This window comes from Alosa sapidissima, chromosome 6 (assembly GCF_018492685.1).
Source record: "Alosa sapidissima isolate fAloSap1 chromosome 6, fAloSap1.pri, whole genome shotgun sequence".
Classification (NCBI taxonomy): Eukaryota; Metazoa; Chordata; class Actinopteri; order Clupeiformes; family Clupeidae; genus Alosa; species Alosa sapidissima.
In genome coordinates this window covers 3,238,334-3,259,962 of record NC_055962.1, presented here as the reverse complement: position 1 = coordinate 3,259,962, position 21,629 = coordinate 3,238,334, and the positions used below count along the sequence as shown (strand labels likewise).

General features: G+C 39.6%; 2 long non-coding RNA genes across 2 annotated transcripts; both read right to left on the bottom strand.

Moving 5' to 3' along the window:
* Window positions 1-296: 296 nt before the first annotated feature.
* On the bottom strand, window positions 297-1,135 carry LOC121711830. The gene is made up of 2 exons (XR_006032458.1): window positions 999-1,135; window positions 297-433 (listed from the first exon to the last, which is right to left on the bottom strand). It is a non-coding gene; the product is annotated as an uncharacterized LOC121711830 (long non-coding RNA).
* Window positions 1,136-4,539: 3,404 nt separating this feature from the next.
* LOC121711829 lies at window positions 4,540-6,440 on the bottom strand. Its single transcript, XR_006032457.1, has 2 exons — window positions 5,967-6,440; window positions 4,540-5,348 (listed from the first exon to the last, which is right to left on the bottom strand). It is a non-coding gene; the product is annotated as an uncharacterized LOC121711829 (long non-coding RNA).
* Window positions 6,441-21,629: the final 15,189 nt, after the last annotated feature.

Here is a 21,629-nt window from a genome sequence, read left to right as displayed (position 1 = left end):
ATCAGATATTTCAGTTGGAGTTGCCTGTGACCTCACTATAAAATATGACTGCCATGGTCCAATAAAGTTTTTCTGATAGAAAAATCCTTATGTCTGACTGGGCATTATTTAAATGTGTATCATAATGTGCCACTGCAATTACACCTAATACAAACAAGTAAATCTTTGTATTAAACAAAGTTAATTTGTCAAATGATTTCAGCCTTCCCCCTAATAACTCACAATTTAAGTGAATGTCATCTTACAGTTTCATGTAAAGTATGTTTGTTGCTGAAAACCATGACACAAACCCAATGTTTACAAACCCATCATTTATTTAATACTGGCATTTCACAGTATACGAAATCACTATTTCACTCATGAGTGAGTAATCACTTTCCCAGTAGCGTGCCATTAAGTCCCAGCCAATCTCATTCTGAGCTGCAGAAAGCACCTGAATGCACCAGATAGAAAAAAAAAAAAATACATTAGACAGAGAAATAGATAGCATGGATTTTAAAAACAAACAAAAAAGTTGCATTACGTGTTTGTCACACTCATTTTACAATGTACAGTGGTGCTATTTAGTCAATCACCCTCTAACACACACACACACAGCAACACAGCTGAAGGTGTGTGTATTTGCAAGCATGGATCAAATAGGCCAAAGGCACATTTACAGTGGTTTCTGTACTTACTTGGTGTACTTAAATAAAAATATTTAATGGAAATAACAATTGACCAATTTCAATATATGAATTTATCTTGTCTAGGTTCTTATTGAATTTCCCCTTGGGGATCAATAAAGTATCTATCTGTCGATCTATATTGAAAACTATATTTTGAACTTTTTTCACTGTTGTGTAATGATTGATTGGAAGCATACTCTGACTTCACCACAAGTTGTGTTGTTTGAAAGAAATATTCATGCTTTTCATGTTTTTAATGTTTCACTGTTATAAAAAATGCCCAAGTCAGTGATTGGTCAGTGTACATGTGGATAATGCAGAGCGACATACATGGCATGGCGCTGGTAACAACAGGAAATGGATGCTTCTGAAACAGAGAAATGATATTAGATTAGTAAACAGAGTGTGCCTTTAGAACATTGGATAAATGGTTGCTGATAATGGGCAATGTAGATATTGCATTAAAAATCAGTAGAGAACAGTTTTGCAATTATGTAAGTGTATACTGTGTGCGTAAGACGGTCATACTGGTTTACTAGAATGACCAACATAACCTGGCATGGCCAGATAAATCAGCAATGTAGACCGGCAACACCAGCTAAAATGACTTGAGATGATACGACAAGCAAAACCAGCTGAATTACCATCGCAAGCTGGGTAAACCAGCCGAAGCTATGTTGTCGCATGAGTTTTGCTGGTCTAGCAGGTCAACCATCATAGGGTGGTCAAACAAGCTGGTCAACCAGCAAACCACCTTAAGCTGGTCAGGCTGTTTTTTTCAGCAGGGTAGCCCTGACTGTAGCCTATAGCCCCGGTCCCTTGTCGGACATCATAGTTCAGCAGTTAGCCTACACATCAGATGTATGGAATAATGAACACAGTATGCCAGGCTGTGACAAGTAAATACAAACGTTGTTGACATGTCACGCAGTTTCTAAGCTAAAACATCTTTGTCACATACAGCAAACATCGCCTCACTATCCGCTAGCTGCCTGTGCCCTGAATACACGGCAGAAAAACAGTCTCTGTGTTGTGTTGCGCTGGTAACAGGAAACAGATGCTACTGAAACAGAGAAATTATATCATATTAGTAAACAGAATGTGCCTTTGGAACATTGGATGAATGGTTGCTGATAATGGGCAATGTAAATATTACATTAGAGAGAAGACATTTCTTTCTACAACAGTAGAGAACACTTTTGCAATTATGTAAGCGCATACTGTGTAACCTGAAAACTGCTGCACTGATTAAAAAAAACAAAAAAACAATGTAATTGATCTCAGCTGGTATTTTGTCTGTAATGGAGTGGAATGGAAATTTCTAAGTGATCCCAAACTTTGGTAGCCTAGAAATCTAGACGCACCCTAGCGGCCAAGGTGATGTAATTTGCTGCCAGGGTAGTCTAGCAACTCTCCGTTGGCTTGCGAGCTGGAAAAATTAAACTTCAGTCAGGCCAATCACATCGTGTATAGAATCAGTAAGCGGACTTAACATAATGATGGCATAGTTGCGACTGTTCTGCGTGAATTCCCTGCTACTTGAAAACAAATAAGGTGGATGATGCTGCTGCTGGCGAACAGCGTGACACGAGTTAAGCTTTGTTTAAATTGGCAAAAGTTTGAACAACTATCCAACTAGCTCCGCTGGTGGGAAAATGCATGTTTGTAGCACTATCCTATTGCGTGCAGAGGGAATTTGAAAGACAACCGTTTATCCCGCCCCTTGGACTGAGCACTGCGAATAGTCCTACATCAAGATGTGAGGTCTGGCTCATCAGGCTAAAACTTTGGTATTGCATGTCTACAAGAATTCCCCTCACAACTCCAAGCATACAGACAGTGTCTTCATCATCCTCAGCCTCCTTCGAAGAACATAAGACAGGTGAGTGTGCCTCCAGTGTCAACACTCACAATCTGACATCTCATAGGACTACTGATGTGTGTGTGTCTGGGGGTGTAATATAGTTACCTTCAAGGAAATAAAGCCCTCATAAGTACATTTTTCCAGAGTCTGAAAGCACACACACACAGAGAGATAGAGAGAGGCAGTAGGAGAAAAAAAAACTGTAGGCTACACTACACATTACAGGTTAAAAGGTCCACTATGTTCATCAACAATATAGAACATATAGGTTGCTCTCGTGCTTATGATGGAACACACACACCTGCGCGCGTATGAATAAAAGTTAAAGGCTGTGGTGCAGGTTAAACACTTTCAATTAATGGGTACATTAAGCACTCACGATATGTATATAAAGTTAGATATGTCTCCAAAATGGTGTTAAAGTCCAGTTTTTGTAGTTTTTGGTTAGTAACGGTTATTTTTTATTTATTCGGCGATGACGTCATATGAGGTAGACGTGGTGGAAGCTATTTTTTACAGTCTATCGGTGGAAGCAGAGATAAGAAGGAATCCGACCTGCGGTCATATCCCTGTCCCACCCCATCTCTCTCTCCCACTTACTTACTGTCTCACTATTCACCGTCCTATACAAATAAAGGCAAAAAGCCCAAAAAATAGGCCTATACTTAAAAAAAAAAAAAGATATTTGGTGGAAGTAGCCTCAGCCTTATAGCAGCTACTACTAGCACTGTCTAACTGGGATGAGGAAGATTAGGCAAGACCCACAGTTAACATTTATGATGGCCCATATAATTTGGAACCTGTTAGACGTGTGAGGGCGAATGGGGAAATACCGACAGCTGATGGCCATCAAAGAGAAATTAATGCATGGTCAGAGGAGAATCACTGGAGAGTTGGTGAAGTGTCCTGGTGAGTTGCTAGCAGCAACGAGCGCTGGAGCTAGTCTATGAATAGCAGTGGGTAGGCCTACAATAACAATTTTTTTTACTGTCGAGTGAAAGTCAACGTTTTCTTTATATCTAGTGACAGTGATTATGTCGTTGGCTCAGAAGTACCCTAAACTTAGTCAGAAGTTCTAGAAATAGAAGGCTATGCTAGATGTAGCTTGACCCACCTGTGAACCCCTAGTGTTTATTTCTAAGCTTTCAGGCTAGAACTACTCTTTCTCCGGTGAAAATGTTGTTTGCAAACGTAGCCGACGCCGAGTAGGCTGGTCGTGTCTTCAGTGTGATTATAGTGCTAGTTTTCCCCGTGATTGACATTGCCATTGACACCGTCAGGGTACCGCTTACCGGGAGAGAGTAATAAGCGTGTCTGTGTCGCTGTGTTTAGCAAATTGGTGTCTGTGTGGGCGGTGTCGTCCCATGGAAACTGTGGTGGAGAGCTTCTGTTGTAGGGAGGGCGCGTTTTGGTCGCTGGTCGAGGAGCTCACCCCGCGGCCAGCAAATAACGTGCCTAACATAGCGTCCTGGATTTGAGGCATACTGCCTGAATCCGTTTGTGCTACACATAGCATACTCACACTTCAGGCAAGATCATGGTCCCCTTCAAGCCAGCACGCACGAGTATGTTCATGGTTTATGTTTACTTTACCAATCTTTTTACACTGAGTTCTTTGAACCAACAGTTATAGGAGAGAGATGTGTTGCATACACAATAAACATGCATAAGACACAGGCTTAAAATGACGTCTTCAACCTACTCACAGAGTTTTAAACTGAACAACTTTCCTACTTATCCCTATGCAATACCGGTACACTGTGTACAGGCAGGCTATACGCTGGGCTTATGGGGTTTTAGGCAGGAGTATAAGGAAGCCTCTACCCTCTTGTGTGGTTTCAACCATCAGACAACAATTCCAAAGTGGTGACCAGACCTATCAGGGCTTTCAATGGCCTCATTTAGATGAAAATGAATAAAAAGAATTGTTATGCTTATTCTGTTGTGATCGCTCCATTGCCCTTAAAATGTTATAAAGTACACAGAACACATGAATTTTGATAATAAAAAAAAAACAGTTTATTGGCATTGCTTGTAATGGTTACTGAACATTTAAACATTTACTGAACAAGGACAAAGACACAGGTTGGAAGTAAACAAATCTCTATAAAAAAAAATGGTTAGGCACAAAACATACAAGGAACACTGATGAAGGGCTAGACGCGAAACGTGTGCAATATTGTGGTCTTACCTGAGGGTCAGCTGATGGTTCCCTTTCTCACACACAAACCCATGATATTTCATGCATGCATACATGCAGTGATACATGCAAAAGCACATCAAGCAGACACACAGTGAGCCCAGATAACACCGCACACAGAAGTTGACAAGGCACAGGTAAAATGATTGGTAAATTATTTTGAATTACATACAAGAAATTTCATGCAAATAACAACAAAAAAGAAAATCCAAGCACACAGACAGAGGAGCAGACATGCAGCACCCCTTGAATGGGGTACAGCGACAATTATTACCACTTACAAAGACGAGAAAAAGTAATGATTTTGTGCAAAGTATAAAACAAAGCAACAGCACACAAAGACAAAACAAAACATGCAACATGCAGGGAACCACCACCAAATGAGATGAAAGGGACAGAAAGAAAGATACACCGACCTAGATATGTAAAAAAAGAAACTTGAATGAAACACACATGACCAATACAGTATAACACTCAAATATGATGACATCACAAACCAACAGACTAAAGCCAGCCTGGTACACCTGTGTCCCAGCATCAGAAGTGGAGGTGGGCAAGGGCTGATCCCCAGTATCACACTGTCCATGGTCTCCTGCTGTGAGGCGTCTGTCAACATCTTGTGAAAACAAATATAAAAAAGGTCAGCGAAGAGGGTATACAAGAGAAAAAAGATTACAGTACAGTGGACCCTGATATGCGCTACTCGATGTTTTAAAAAATACATGAAAGACATTCAGAACATATTTGATGATGTTGAAGGTTACTGTTAAATGTTTACATCAATACTAGTGGTAATAAATGTCTAGAGTGCATGTGGTGCATAAACTCTATGAGGTAGTGCATTTACTGTATTGGGAGGTAGCTAAACTCTGAAGTGAGAAGTGGATAAACTCTGTTTCTGAAATGTCAGAGGTGGGTAAACTGTGTTTACTTGCGTTAGCCTCCACTACAGCCCTGGTGACACGGTCATGGCCAAATATATGTGAAAGAGAACCGTAGCAGTCTAACACAAACACACTGTTTAGTTGTGAAAGCTGCTTGATGATCACTGATCCCAACGCTAGCCATGATGCTTTCATGACGATATGGACATTTACTTTCGTGAATCACGAAATATCCTCTAATGTCAGACTGATCATGATTGTAGTGGAGGCTGTGTCAAAGGGAACACGGTATGCAAAATACACACAGCGCTAGCTAACGCGCAGCTTTTGAACATTAGCATGATGCTTACCGTGACAATATCTCGCTTGCGGCAGACGGTGTCTCTGGACCTCGGGACAGGGCAGTCAGAGAGGTTTGCATGCACAGACGGCACAGCGGTAGGAATGAACTTCGCCATCCTCTCACTCTTTAAACCAAGTGAGACCATCTTGGCATCCCCTGAGTGGTAATCCTCCTCCTTGAAATGCGCGCTGCATATTCTCGAGAAGGCGGTGACAGAGCTAGCTGAAAAATCCGCCCACCTAACCTTGACAAATTGCACCTAGCTTCGGAAGATCCCTTTGTCCTTGGGGAAGCAATGGACCCTAAGTCCAGTTTTGCTGGAGTTCTTGCACCTGGCACAAACACAGTAGTAAACCATGTTATCTATTTATTTATATATCTACTCTCTCCCTCTCTCCATCAGCTATCTATGTTATGATGCTATGCTATCTCTCACTACTATCTATCTATGCTATCTCTCTCTCTCTCTCTCTCTCTCACTATCTATCTATATCTCTATCTACCTCTATATATCTATCTATCTATCTAGGCTATCTCTATCTTTATATTTACTTATATATCTGACACTGTTACTCTCTCACTAGCTGCTACTCTCACTAAGTTAATCGTCGTCTCTCTCAATGGTATCAAGGCGGCCTTTCCTCTGTCGTCCCACAACGAGTACCTCATGTGACGTCATGGAATGCATTGTGGGAGAAATAAGAATGATCGCAAACCTGTTGCTAACCGCTAAAATATCACCTACTTTTCCTTATTATATTTCTTTTTTGTGATACTTTACAACATCAAATACAATGGATAATTGTTTAAATGTTTATTACCAACTAGAAAATTGCCAGGAAAGACAAAAAAAAAACCCTGCACCACAGCCTTTAACTGAAATCGACTGATTTTTAATTCACCTGGGATCGCCAACGACAGACTTTGGTCTAACATTAGACACTGTGGTGTTTTGGTCAACATTCAGGTAAAGTAGTGGTTATAAGGTCACTTTCAAGACCGCAACACCATAAACCAAGAACGATAACTGTGTAAATTAGCGTTAGTCGGATTCGCTCGCTAAAGTTAGCTGAAAACGGTTACATTAACGTTAGCTATATCGCTAGCTGCTATAGCTTGTTTGATGCTAACAGTTATCTAGTAAACTTTACGCTATTGTCTGTCACAATTATGGCAGAGAGCAACAAATTGCTATCAAAAAGGTCTTTAAGACGGTATACAAAAAAAAATACAGAGGCCATTGTCTCTATGCTACAATCACTTAATGTGGAAAAAGTTAGCGTTACTCACAATTCCGACTGCTCCGACCATGGCTCCGACTCCTACATGTCAGGGACGGAAGTAACGTTAGACAGCTGTGATGGAGGAGACTGGTGTAACGTTAGTACTAGCTCTAGTTTAGAGGACATAAGCGCCACCTGTGGTCTGGAGGAAATCCAAAATATCGATTACTGTATGCAAGACGAGGACTTTGACATTGACATTGACAGTCCTGATGAGGAATATGACAACATTAAATTACGTGACGATTTAAAGGCGTGGGCAGTGGAAACAAACACACCAATCAGCCATCTTTCAAGCCTTCTTGTGGTCCTTAACAAACACCTGTCCGATGCAGATCTCCCAAAAGATGGTCGGACACTTTTGTCCACTCCTAAAAGCATAGAGGTGGAAGAAAAAGCAGGGGGCTCCATGCACTATTTTGGAATAGCTAAAGGTGTATTGGCGAGGATGCAGGACAGTCCCACCCTAACAATCGCTCATACACTCCACCTGCAAATCAATATTGATGGCATGCCACTTTTTAAAAGTAGCAATAATCAATTCTGGCCAATATTGGCATTAATTGAAGAAGACCCAGACCAAATTCCCTTCGTTGTGGCATTATACTCTGGGTTTAAAAAACCATCAAATTTGGCAGAGTATCTCTCCGATTTTGTGGAGGAGATGTCAGTCATCTCCTCAAGTGGTGTTATGTACCAACAAAATCACAAAATAGTAATTTCGGCCTTTGTATGCGATGCACCAGCAAGAGCATTCCTCAAAAACATAAAATATCATAATTCGTATTACGGCTGCGAGAGGTGTGTTCAGGAGGGTGTTTGGTGCAATAACAGATTAAACTTCCCTGAGACAATGGCGGCACCACGTACAGACGAGAGCTTTAAGGCCAAATTACAAAGTGATCACCACAAGGATGGTGAAAGTCCCCTCACTGACATCAACATTGGCATGGTCTCCCAATTTGTGCTCGATTACATGCACTTAGTGTGTTTGGGAGTAGTGAGAAAGCTCATTTGGTTGTGGATGCGAGGCCCACTACCCACAAGAATTGGCAACCGAACAATAACATCAATATCACAAAAAATAGTGGAACTTGGAAAAAGCTTGCCAAAAGAGTTCAATAGAAGAGGGAGATCCCTAACAGAGGTGGACCGTTGGAAAGCAACTGAATTTCGGACATTTCTTTTGTATACGGGTCCCATTGCTCTCAAAAACGAACTGCCTGATGTTATGTACGATCACTTCCTCCTTCTGCATGTGGGCATAACCATTCTATGCAGCCCACAGCTGTCGAAAACATACTGTGATTACGCCGAGAAGGTGATCAGAGTCTTTGTCCAAAACTTCTCTGTGATTTATGGCGATTTCATTGTGTACAATGTCCATAGCTTAATCCACCTGGCAGACGATGTCAGAAAATTTGGCCCCTTGCAGAGAATTTCTGCCTTTCCTTTCGAAAACTTTCTACATCAACTGAAAAGAAAGATCAGAAAGCCAAACCAACCTTTGCAACAAATTGTAAAACGCATCGCTGAACAAAAACTAAACAGCAGTGTCAGTCAGTCAGTCAATGTCAGTCCAGTGTTGCACAGTCTACTCTCTCACTACACCTGTCCCAAATTCTCTTTATCAGTCCATGCGCCTAACAACATAGTTTTGAGTGGGCACAGCATTTTCAGAATTGAAAAAATGGTCAATGCTGATGGCTGCACACAGTTTTTGGGACGGAAATTTTTAAACAGACAGTCGTTTTTCACATCCCCAGTTGACTCCCTCAATTTGAATATTGCTTTTGTTCAAGGACTGTCTGTAGAGGTGGTGGCTTTGTCAGAGAAAACCATTGATGCCAAAATGGTTGCAATGCCTGTCAAACATGGCTTTGCAATATACCGACTGAACCATACATAATAAATAAATAAATAAAAATAAATAAAGTTAGTTAGCAATAAATAAATAAGTTAGTTAGTAATTAATAAATAAATAAATAAATAAATAAAATGTTAGTTAGTAATAAATAAATAAATAAATAAATAAATAAATAAATAAATAAGTTAGTTAGTTAGTTAAAGCTAAGTTCATCTGTTCATCATTTCAGTTTACAGATCATGTTCGCAATTGTACTGTTTACGGAAAAGAATGAGGTTGAAGTGGTGCCCACAAGCTGGCTGAGTGTAGACCAAAAAGTGTCATTCTGGCCACCATACAAAAGTATGCAACGGGGTAAGGTGGCTGTCCAGAATCAGGAGGATCCTGATGAGACATGGGGGGAGTTCTTTGTCAGGGTACTAAAGAAATATGGTGAGACCCTCCTGTAAACAAACACACAGAGAGAGAGAGAGAGAGAGAGAGAGAGAGAGAGAGAGAGAGAGAGAGAGAGAGAGAGAGAGAGAGAGAGAGAGAGAGAGAGAGATAACATGATTCATCATAATGCAACTTCATTTCATTTCTATACATGCTGCAATATGGTTCCTTGTTTAACAAATGTTTACCTCAAATACAGATTCTTATGAAGCGGCCAGGAAGAAACTGGTGAGGGCCACCAAGAAAGACTCCCTCACTTCTGAGGAGGAAAGTTTCAGAAGGCCTAGAATGTAAGAACCGTACAGTACACAAATTAACAAAACTCTAAGATTCACTGATGTTTTAATACCTGTGGTGTTGTCCTGTTGTCATACTGCAGGCCCTTTGCCAAAGTGGTGGAGCAGTCTGAAGCTCTACGTCAGCCACGCCATTCCATCGCAAACCAGCAACCAGCAAAACAACCAGCGAAACAACCAGTGAAACCACCTGCAAAACCACCTGCAAAACCAGGCTCCTCCAAACAGCTACCTGTACTCCAGCCTGTACTCCAGCCACCACCGGTGTTTTCATCGGTCTTGAGTGCTCCCACTACCTCCTACTCACAGCCTGTGACAAACACATTTGGTACAAAACATTTTGCTGGTCTGCAACATGACTGATGATATCATTTGTGTAACATAATCATTGAAGTCACAACACTTTCTAAAGCAATGTGAAATGTTTCTGTTTTTCTATTAAACCTTTCTTACCTATAGAGCGTGACCAGCTAATTTTCAGGGCCTTAGAGGAGATAAAGGCGCAAGTGCGCCAGAACACCCTCCTTCTCCAGGCCCTGGCTAAGAAGCAGCCGGCACAAGCAGCGCCCTCTCTACCAGAGGAATTCACATTCCCAATTCAGACACAAGAACATCTGAGGAGAGTGGAGAATGTGTTATTAGAGAAAACACAGGAGAAAGCTATGGTATGTATTTGACTACATTGATGACCACAACATGGTGAAAAATTTCACGATGGTTGAATACTTTGGAACCAACTGCATTATGTTTTGTCAACAGTACACATTCTATACAGTTAAGAACAAAAGTATTCATACCCCTGGCAAATATTGATTTAATGTTAATTTTCTCTTGACCAATATGTTTGAAAATGACACTTCTACATGGCTAAAGGTTGTAAGATAATGTGGTAGAATCAGTTTTCATATTTTTTGAACATTTTTATGAAAAATGGCATGTCCAAAATTATTCATACCCTTTTTAAATAATCACTGGTAGCATGTTTATTTGTCATCACAGCACTCAAAATGGTTCTCATAATACATACCAAGCCTCTCAATGTCTTCACAATGATTCTAGACTGCTAGCCTAGCCCCGCCCACCTAGATCTTATTTCAGGGAGCTCTAGTCTGGAAACCTAGTTCATAACCATTTAAAAATCCAGCAAAAGCTATATTCTTTGTTCAGGTGTGTCCTTATAAAAGGTTAAGCAGAGTTGTGCATGTTTTGAGAAGAGTGCATGTGCATGATCAGCATCCATGATGACCAAGACCAAGTGGTCCATTTTGGGATGTGCTGCAAATGTCAACCATCAAAACACCATATCCACAGTGCAGAATAGCTATTATAGAAATGTATTAGCTTGGGGTGTTTTTTTTCAGACAATGGGACCTGGTGACCTTCTCAAAGTAAATGGTAACACTAAAACAAGGGGCTACAGTAAGATTTTTGGAGGCCATTAAACCACACAATGATCCAAAACATACAGCCAAACAAGGCTTTCCAGTCATTATCTAAAAAAGGTATGAATAATTTTGGACACAAAATTCATACATATGAAAAAAAAAAAAGATGAAAATGCTTCTATTTCTGATTCCATGTTTCTACCACATTGTCAAGCAACCTTTTGACATGTGGCAGTTTCATTTTCAGTCAGAACAAACATATTGGTCGAGAGAAAATCAACATTAAATTAATATTTGTCAGGGGTATGAATAATTTTGTTCTTAACTGTATAAAATCTATATACATCTGTACATTTATGTTCTTATCTGTAGACAACACACCTTACAGCACTTGGTGGGATGAATGCTGGGGACGCTGTCAGGAGAATAATGCGTCACCTCATCACAGACACACTGGCAACCCAATACAATTGGCTTGGCCGAGGAGGCCAAAAGAAGGCTTTTGCAGCTTTAAAAATCACTGCAGCTATAAGAGGTGTCTGAATGCCACTGCATTGGTGTCATTGTAAAAGAAAAAATTGAATACAGTGTGCTTAAGACACTTTTTGATTCTCCTGGAATTAGTGCATTGTATTTTCAATGATCAAGAACTGTTACCTGTTCAGGTGCTGCGGCAGCACAAAATATCACTGCCAGCGAGTGCGACAGCCACATTAAAAACTGGCTTAAGTATAGCAGTGACCGCAGTGGAGGGAGGAAGAGGAGAGCTGAAGAACCGCAGAGCCCTGTAATCGGTATGTTACAGACCTGAATAAGAAGAGGGAAATCCAAAGACATAGTGGCAGACATTTAAGTATATGCAATGGGTCATTCCAGGTTAAATCATATAAGGTTCTTGCTGCACCATCTCATATTTTGTTAAAACGTTGTCTTAATCAAGAATGGGTCCCAAAACCAAAAGCTGTAAAATATTTCTGTTCAAATCCTGTCTTTATCACATTCATATAATTGTCAGTCCTTAGAATTACTTCAGTTTTGTAGCTTGGAATTCACATTATCTAGGAAGCAATGTTTGAGCATTTATGATAAGTATTATTCATGGGCACTACCATTTCGATATATGATGGCGTCAAAATAGCTATTTAGAAGTATCATCAGTGTCTCTACACATGAACTCGAGCATTGAGAACATTGTTCGTGTACACATAGTTTACTAAAAAGAAAGGTTTTGGACAACTCACTCCTTGGCTGGCATGATGGCGGCGAGCAGAAAAACCAAGTTTTTAAAAACCTTTCTTTTAGTAAACTCTGTGTACACAAACAATGCTAAAGTTCATGTGTAGAGACACTGATGACTACGATCAAAGTTTCATGTTGTGTCGAGCCTTCTTGGTGTTTTAAAAATAGCTATTTTGATGCCATCATGTATCAAAATAGTAGTGCCCCTACGATTTCCATTTGACCCGAAAACGACGACAAGTTTTAAAGTGGCGCTTCGGACGTAGGCTATAATTATGCTTTTAAACTAAAGTTTAACTAGGGTACATTCACAAAAACACCCTAGGATTCATTCTGGCCAAAGTTACGCTTTAACAGCCCCACTGATTTTCGTGTTCCTAGTCTACTCCACCAATTACCAAAAAATGCAACCTCGTTTAATCTTCATGCGCATTTGTTGCAGAGACACCGTGATTTTATATCATCCAAAGCCCAGCTACATTTCTTTGAAAGACAATGATCTTTAAACAAAGCAGGCTACCTACAGTACATAGATGGCAATATCAGTTGTGCTTTAGACTGACAGAAAATACTGAGGCAAAAAGTCCTCCCCAAAATAGAAACATTCTCTCCGATTTTCTATTAGCCTATACATGGCGGTACTCGGGACTTTCAACAACAGTTGCTTATATTTCTAAATAGCTTATGTATTTTAATTATTCCAAAGTAGCATAGGCTACAAAATATGTCGAGCTATGTGCTGCATTTGAAGAGTTTCAAAACGCCACCATTTTAATGAATTTTCATTAAAAAAAAAAAAATTTACATTTTGTTTTCCAAATAATTTCAGTTGAACTGTAACTGGGTGTTGTTATTTGATATATCTTTACTCAATCAAAACAACACAGTACACATTAAATAACCTGACTTTAATGTTTTAAAAAAAGGAGATAGCTGTTTTGGAACCAAACTCTTCATTTCTTCACACAAAAGTAACCAAGTTTAGCTTAGTCTTCTAACCTTATTTTAAGACAATAATTAAAAATCTTACCTTATCACATGTCAAACAGTCACCAAGTGTCCAGTGCCCTAGCTATGGCTAATCCTAGGCTGATTTGAACGAAAGGCCAAACTGACCTAATGTCGCGTAGTTCATGCAAACATCACGTGCATTCATTCTCAGGTAACATTTTGTCGCGTGGCTTTAGTAGGCCTGTGCATGCTGTGCATTTCACGATTGATTGCAATATGAAAATGCTATTTGCAAATGGAGACGCATTTTCAACTAAAAATATAGCCTAGCATGCCTCAACGCAATTCAGATCGTTACAACGTTAAGCGCATTTTCATATAATAGATGGGGACAGTAAACATTTTTTTTTAAATAATAATAAAAAAAAACATTCTTACCTCCTAGGCCTAGTTTCAGTGATAACCTCCTAAATGGGCAATCTGTCACTGATGGCTGTCTCCTTTTCTCCACAGCTACTCAGCGCCAGCGTCTGCGTCAATTGGACTTCAGCGATTCTGACTCCGAGTAAGTAAAGAAGCACATATGGCAAACCCCACATACTTTGCATTGTTTTGATAAATGGATCGATGAGCAAACTCTTGTTTTTCCAGAATAGTTCCATGATCTGGAGGAACCGGAGCAGCCCACCCCCCAATTCCTTGTTGGTGTTTTTTTTATTTTTTTTATTTTTTTTAATTAATTTATTTCTTTGTTATTTTTGTTATTGTCAATAAATATTATAAATAATATTAACATTTATAACATATTGCCTGCCTGTCTTGAATTAAGCAACAAGCCCGGAGAGGCCACTGGTTTTAGAACAGCTGTTAGGCATGATGCGCAATTGCGGAAGCAATAATTTCCATATAGGCTTGTAGGCTACTGGAGAACAACGTTTTGCAATAAACGGATTTTTGTAGGCCTATTGTGACGCACGACGATTTTCTCCGTGCCAACGTCAAAACAACGTTACCCCACCGGACAAAATGAAGTTGGCACAACGTCAGTAAACAACGTCATGCCAACGGATGATATGCTGTTGTGCCAACGTTGTGCCAACGTGTGCTTGCTATCTGGGGTTTTTCCTAGGCTTCTTCTTCTTCTTATTATTATTATTATTATTATAGTGCATGAAAATGCACTGTGCTGTTCTTCCTAGGCTTCTTCTTATTCTTCTTCTTCTAATGCGTTTAATGCAGCTTCAACCGTTTAACGTAGAATCTTTGTTTTTAGCAAAACTGCTAAAAATTATTAGCTAAGTTAGCTAAGTAACATGGTTAGCATAGTTAGCATGTTAGCATAGCTACTAAAAATGATTAGATAGGTTAGCTAAGTCACATGGTTAGCATAGTTAGCATGTTAGCATTGCTAGTGTAGCAGGTAGACCTTCTCTGCCTGCTATTTCCCCATAGCACCTGGAAGTGCTAATGAAGGGGGCGGGGCATAGGCATTTGATCAATCTGGCACCAGTGGAGTGCTACTTAAGAGGGGCAGCAGCCAGTAGCAATGTAGACTCCACTGGTGTAGCCCCTGTCTGCTACCGTCAGGTATGCTGTCTCCCCATAAACATTTGTGGTTTTGTTATGTATATTGTGGTGTGTTCTTTGTTTAATCTTCTGTGTTCTGTTCTTTTAGGCAGCACAGTCATGCTGATGGGGAACATGGGTCGTGCTGCTGTCTTGTCTTGTCTTGGTTTTGCTTTGGTTATTTGTTATGTTTGGTTTTTGTTTTGCTTGTCTTGTCCTTTTGTTTGTGTAACTCCTCTTTATTTAGTAGGGAGGTGGCTCGGAGGGGGGTCTAGTTTAAGCACGTGTGATGTTTTTGGTGTATTCCTTGTAGCTTTACTGTGTACCTTTGCTGTGTAACAGGTGAACCTTTCTTTATGCTTGCATGGTATTGGTCTGAACTTCCATAGTTGCCACCCTCAGATCTCCACTTCCCTACCTTTTTGTCTTAATAAATATTGTTTTCCTGTAATTCATGTCCACTGTGTAGTTACGAACCTGAAAGCGGTACAATCTCTTAAAGATTCCCTGATGCACTAGGCCTCAGGGTGGCGTAGTCAGGCTACTGTGATTGGCCCCTTGGCCCTTCCCATGTACCACCCTGTTACACTAGCATGCTAATTAGCATAGTTAGCATAGCTACTAAAAATGATTAGTTAGGTTAGCTAAATCACATGTTAGTATAGTTAGCATTGCTTACATGTTAGTTAGCATACTTAGCATGCTACTAAAAATGATTAGCTAGGTTAGCTAAGTTACATGTTAGCATGCTAGTTAGCATAACTACTAAAAATGAAAACATTAGTTAAGTTACTTGGTTAACATTATTATCTTTGTTAACATAGTTAGCATAACTGTTAGCAAACATTAGAGCCATTCTAACTGTCAGTTATCGTCAACTATCTACCTAAATAATTTAACCATTTAAATTATCCACCTATTTAACTGTTCAGTCATTCCAACTATATAAAACCTCATCTACCTAGCAACCAATATAGTTTGTGTTTACTCTGCATATTTTACATATTTTTTGCATTTTCATGCACTGTATTTCCTTCAGGAAATGCTTTTCTAGTTCTTCTAGGACCCATCAAAGGGCCAGTTAAACTGATTGCACCTGTATCAACTGCTTTCTGCTTAACTAGGCCAACTCTCTGTGTCTCTCCATTCTACAAGGATATAAGGCATATTCCATCCAACTTTCTATCCATTCATCCTCTTCAAACCATTCACTCATCCACCCATTAAACTATACATCAACATCCATTAACTATTTAAACTACTCAACTATTTAACTGTTCAGCCATTTCAACTGTCAGTTGTTATCAACTATGACTCCTGCCAACTGTTTCCCAATAAAAGTTTGTTTGGCATTTTATGTTAATATACAGTATGTTTATATTTTCATGCACTGGTAATTTCCTCAATTACATTTTCTAGTTGATACTTACACAACATACTACAGTTGTGTATGAAGTATAACACATTAAGTAAATCCCCATTTTTGCTTGTTTCTGGGATGAATTTACTGTATACAACTTTTATTTGCCTTCTCACAACTGGTCACTAGGAGGTGCAAGCAAACAAGTTCACTGTACACAGCATGCACCCTTAGTTTGATGTGTGGTACAGAGCCTATAAACACCCTGTAAGAAAACCTTATATATATATTTATTTTTTTTGCCGAAAACTATGTGGCTTCAGCACAGTTAGCAAACCTGCAGAGCATACAGAGTATACCAGTCCTTTTCTCGTGATTTTTAAACCTTTTATTCCCCCAAATTTACCTAGTTGGTTAAGGACACCTTATGTGGTGTGACAAACTCAGAACACATATTTCTCACACACATTACTCAGTTTTTCTTCTCAATCTACACTTATCTCATCTTATTTCTCCTAAGGGTCACATAAAAACATCCCCATAGCATGATGCTTCTACCACCATGTTTGACTATGGTTGATAAGGCGATGCTCAGTACCTTACTCCACCGACACCATTGAACATTGTGGGCATCAGACCATATAGGATTTCACTTCTCATAACGATTTAAAATAATAAATTTTTTGTATATCTTTTTAAACTAATGTTTACAAAATGCTTTACAGAAAACAGCATTCCCGTCCCTAATGGTCTGAGAGTTAATAAAGGTGCTTTCTGGCAACTCCCAGTGGGCTGTTGGCTTTCTTCGGCTGTTGGCTGGTATGGCTTTCGTCTGACCTAATCCGTGGAGTGCTGTGATGGTTGTCCATGCGATTCTCAGCATAAAGGAACTTTTGATCTTATTAGACTCTTGTTTTTACATAGGACAGTGAAGAGATATCAGGAAATGAGTTTGGGAGAGAGAGATGGGGTGTGGGTTTGGGTAATGACCTCAGGTAAGAAACCCTCAAACCCTAGGTTCCCACCCATGGTATGGGTAGCTACTTCCCCAAACCACCATTGGGTTCTTGGTTCCAAGATCCTCATTCAATTATTCAGTGGGTTGCCAATTGGTGGTTTGGAGTTTTGGGGGGGGGGGGGGGGGCGCTAGCTTTGCCCACATTGTCTCCGAACTTCCGATTGAGCAGTACATCCATTGCGATACATTGATATAGCAGAGCTCTATCGAGATGACTGGCATCATATATTATGGGTCATCCTAAAGTTAGGAACGTTTATTTAGGATTTTGGTGACTTAAGACATTTCTGTTATACAGCTTTCCTATCTGAAGTTAGGAAAAAACTGACTTTGGAGCGGCTGTTCTGTAAGTTAGCCTCTCTATCCTCTTCTGCCGTGTTATCCCAATGAAGCTAGACGTAGCTAGCCGACCGGAAGTTTAAAGACAACGTGGAATTTTAAAAAATGGGCGGGGCTGAATAAGGTGAATACCCTTCCCCAGATCTATGGCTTCACAAAATCCTGCCTCTCCGATCTATGGCCAATTCTCTCAACCTCATGGCTTGATTTTCACTCTGGCATACATCATCAACTGTGGGACCTTAATTCCTGTTCATTTTAGTTAGGCAAAAGTGGACTCCAATCAAACTGGACGTTGTAGAAGCATCTCAAGGACCATTGATCGGATGTACCAGAGCTCAGTTGCAGGGGTCTGAATAATTAAATATTTTATTTTATTTAATAAAAATCAATGACCACTCATCTAGTCATTGTAGAGTATTGTGTGTAGATTGTTAAGAAATAATTCAGTTGCGTCTATTTCAAGAAGAATCTGAAACAAAAAAGTCGAAACCTCAAAAGGGTCTGAAAACTTTCTGAATAGACTATAGCAGCAATGCTTTTCCTTTCCAGTTGACCTCCTTTTCCATGCAGCCCCTGTAAATACAACCCTCACAAAGTATCCTGAACTGAAGTCCTTTCCCAAGGATAGGTCCCTTTCTGTGTGACACACACTTCAGGCGGTCTTGCTGTTGGGTATAAATTCTCTTGAGACCAGATGTGCTTAGAGCTCTACTGTACCATGACAATTAGGGCAGTGCTTTAAACCCTGCTGTGCTTGTCTGGGACTGAGAGGGACTCTGCTTGGGGCAGTGGTAGGCTACTGATGCAGAATAACAGCATTTTGCACACAGCACAAAGTAGCATTGAATGTCTCTCTCAAAAACAGGTGCATCAGGCCATCTGTGAGTATGACCAGCAGCATTGGATGGTTAAATGAACTGTCTTCTTGTCAGCACCTGCATCAATGTCTATATATCCAATTGGGTCCAAACAGCAAAGCTGCTAGATCCCTACTTGCTCAGATTTTTCTCAAGTGAGCCATCTGATTTTCACAAAATTTGGTGCAAGCCTATATCATCTACAGACCCCTAAATTGTTTCAAAATCAAATCAATTTGACGTTAAGGTAAAAAAAAACAGTCAAACTTCACTGTAAAAAATGCTGGCTCTAATATAACCCAAGTTATTTATCAACCAATGACCCCCAGCGTTACAGTTTTTTTCAACTGCTTACACACTAAATCTTTGCTTGTCACACAATTTTCTAAACCTGTCGTCCAAACATCATAACCCCACACCAAATTTGCAAAACCATACACTAATTCTCAGTGTTTGACTCAGTTTTCAATTTACTAAAAAACATTTTGCAAAACACCACACACAATTTTCTACTTACAGTTTTTTTCAACTGTTTACACACTAAATCTTTGCTTGTCACACAATTTTCTAGATCGTTTTGCTTTACAAATTACAGTTTTTTACAATTGTTTACACACGTTTTCAAAACTCTGTGTTTATTTTTCAAAACTCCACACACAAAACCCACAATTGCTCACACAAAATGTAAAATGCCTCAAATCTGCAGCAAAATGACACACAACATTCAAAATGTCAAAAACACATCTTTAAAGCAAACATTCGCCTCACATTACACACACATAATAGGACATTTTGGATACATCATGTACACACTGTTGCTCAAAACCTAACGCTCTTCTGTCTTTCATAGGCTTTATGTATTTCCATACAAGAATGAAAGTTACGGTATCTACAGAGAGAAGTTGAAATACACAGTAAAAATGCAAGCAATATTGAAACCAAAAAATTGTGATTTTTCCCAAATAATTTGCTGTTGTGAATACAGTCTTTTACAGCCAACAAGAACAAAGCAAAGCAAAATAGACCACATGAGGCAATGACCACCAGATGTACATGGAGTTCTGAAAAAGCTGATTTTGCCTATGGAAATGACTGACTACTATCAAATTACTTTGCTTTTTCCAAAGAAAAGTGTGTGTGTGTATGTGTGTGTGTGTGTGTGTGTGTGTGTGTGTGGGGGGGGGGGGGGGGGGGGGGGTTGTGTATGTATTCAAAGGTCTATAGAAAAATGACACAAAAACACAAACAAGAAACAAGACACAAAAATATAGTAAAAAGACAAGTTTTACTGTACATAAAGCCGACTTTTTGTAGAACATTCCTTTCAAAGTATCTGCATTTGTTCTGAAATCCTCTAGGGCCAGATTGAAAGGGTCTATACCTACATATAGAGTATTTATAGGCCTATACTAAGGCAATGACTGGATGGTGTTCCGTAAAGTAATGAGTGTTTACACATGTGAAGAGAGAGAGTGAAGCACTGGTGATTTAGTGTGGCATTTTGATGGGTTGTGTTTGAAAAATGAAATCAAGTTACTTCCTGTTCGATTTTTGTGTGTTAAGTAGAAAATTGTGTGTGGTGTTTTGCAAAATGTGTTTTAGTCAATTGAAAACTGAGTCAAACACTGAGAATTAGTGTATGGTTTTGCAGATTTGGTGTGGGGTTATGATGTTTGGAAGACATGTTTAGAAAATTGTGTGACAAGCAAAGATTTAGTGTGTAAGCATTTGAAAAAAACTGTAAGTAGTCACTTAGACAACCCTAAACAAATGCTAGTGGTCTGTTTTTAACATTACTCTAGTTTTATTGCATCGTATTCAGCTCCAAAAGTCGGTTTAGTCCCAATTCGGCCATGTGTGTGTTTCTGAAAATAAAACAGATAATAAGTACGTGACTACGTTAAATAAAGCACTGCCTATTTAGAGCATGTTGCATGCATCACGTAATGACAGTTAGGCCTATCTGAAGAAATGCGCATTGTAGGCTAAGCTAGAAGCTAAGAACAGCGACTTTGCTAACGTTACACCAAGCATCACATCAGCAAACATGAATTTGATAAAATCCTTTCCCTAGTTTGTAACGTTATACATTAACGTTAAACTCAAAATGCATGTGCTACATAATTCAGCATATGCAGACATGCTGAATTATGTAGGCTAGCACATACATTTTGAGTTTAACGTTAACAACCCTTTTCCCAGTCTATGAAGTTGTGCGTCTATGAGCAAAGTAGACATGGTTCTACTTGCTCATAGACGCACAACTTCATAAACTGTAGGCCTATGATGTTGCCTTAGACTACGGTAGGCTAATAGACCTCTGAAGTTCGCCTACAAAAAAGAACCAAAACGGCCATCTTTGCCCATATAAGGAGATCCGGTTCTTAATTGAAGCTAACTACCTATGGCAAGTTGCATTGAAAGTTAGCTCTGGGGTAGCAAAAATCTAAGTGTGCCGCCTTCATGTACTGGAGATCACAATAACCACTCGAAGGCAGAGGACAAAAGTGTGTTCAGGAAAACGTCTGCATTTCAGACTTTTTCATCCCCGCGAGAGTTTAGCAGGTGCAATAATTCAAAATCCCCATGTTATTTTCCCATAGGAAAAATCGCCAGATACCGGATGTCAAAGATGGCAGCTTTTTTGTAGGCGAACTTCAGAGGTCTATGCAGCTACTGCTAGAGACTAGATAGATAGATACTTTAGTCATCCCCAGACGTGTAACGTGAAGTCGTGCATGGATGTGATGTCTCCGTCCTCCGTCCGCTGCCATGTGTGAATAAACAAACGTCCCCCCCATGTCCCCGGTATAACGTTATTGTCGGGTCTAGTTTTATTAAAACACATTTTGCAAAACACCACACACAATTTTCTACTTAACACACAAAAATCAAACAGGTTAGTGAAGTAACATGATTTCATTTTTTCAAACACAACCCATCAAAATGCCACACTAAACCACCAGTGCTTCACTCTCTCTCTTCACATGTGTAAACACTCATTAGGCCTACTTTACGGAACACCATCCAGTCATGGTCTACTATAAATAGATATACTCTATATGTAGGTA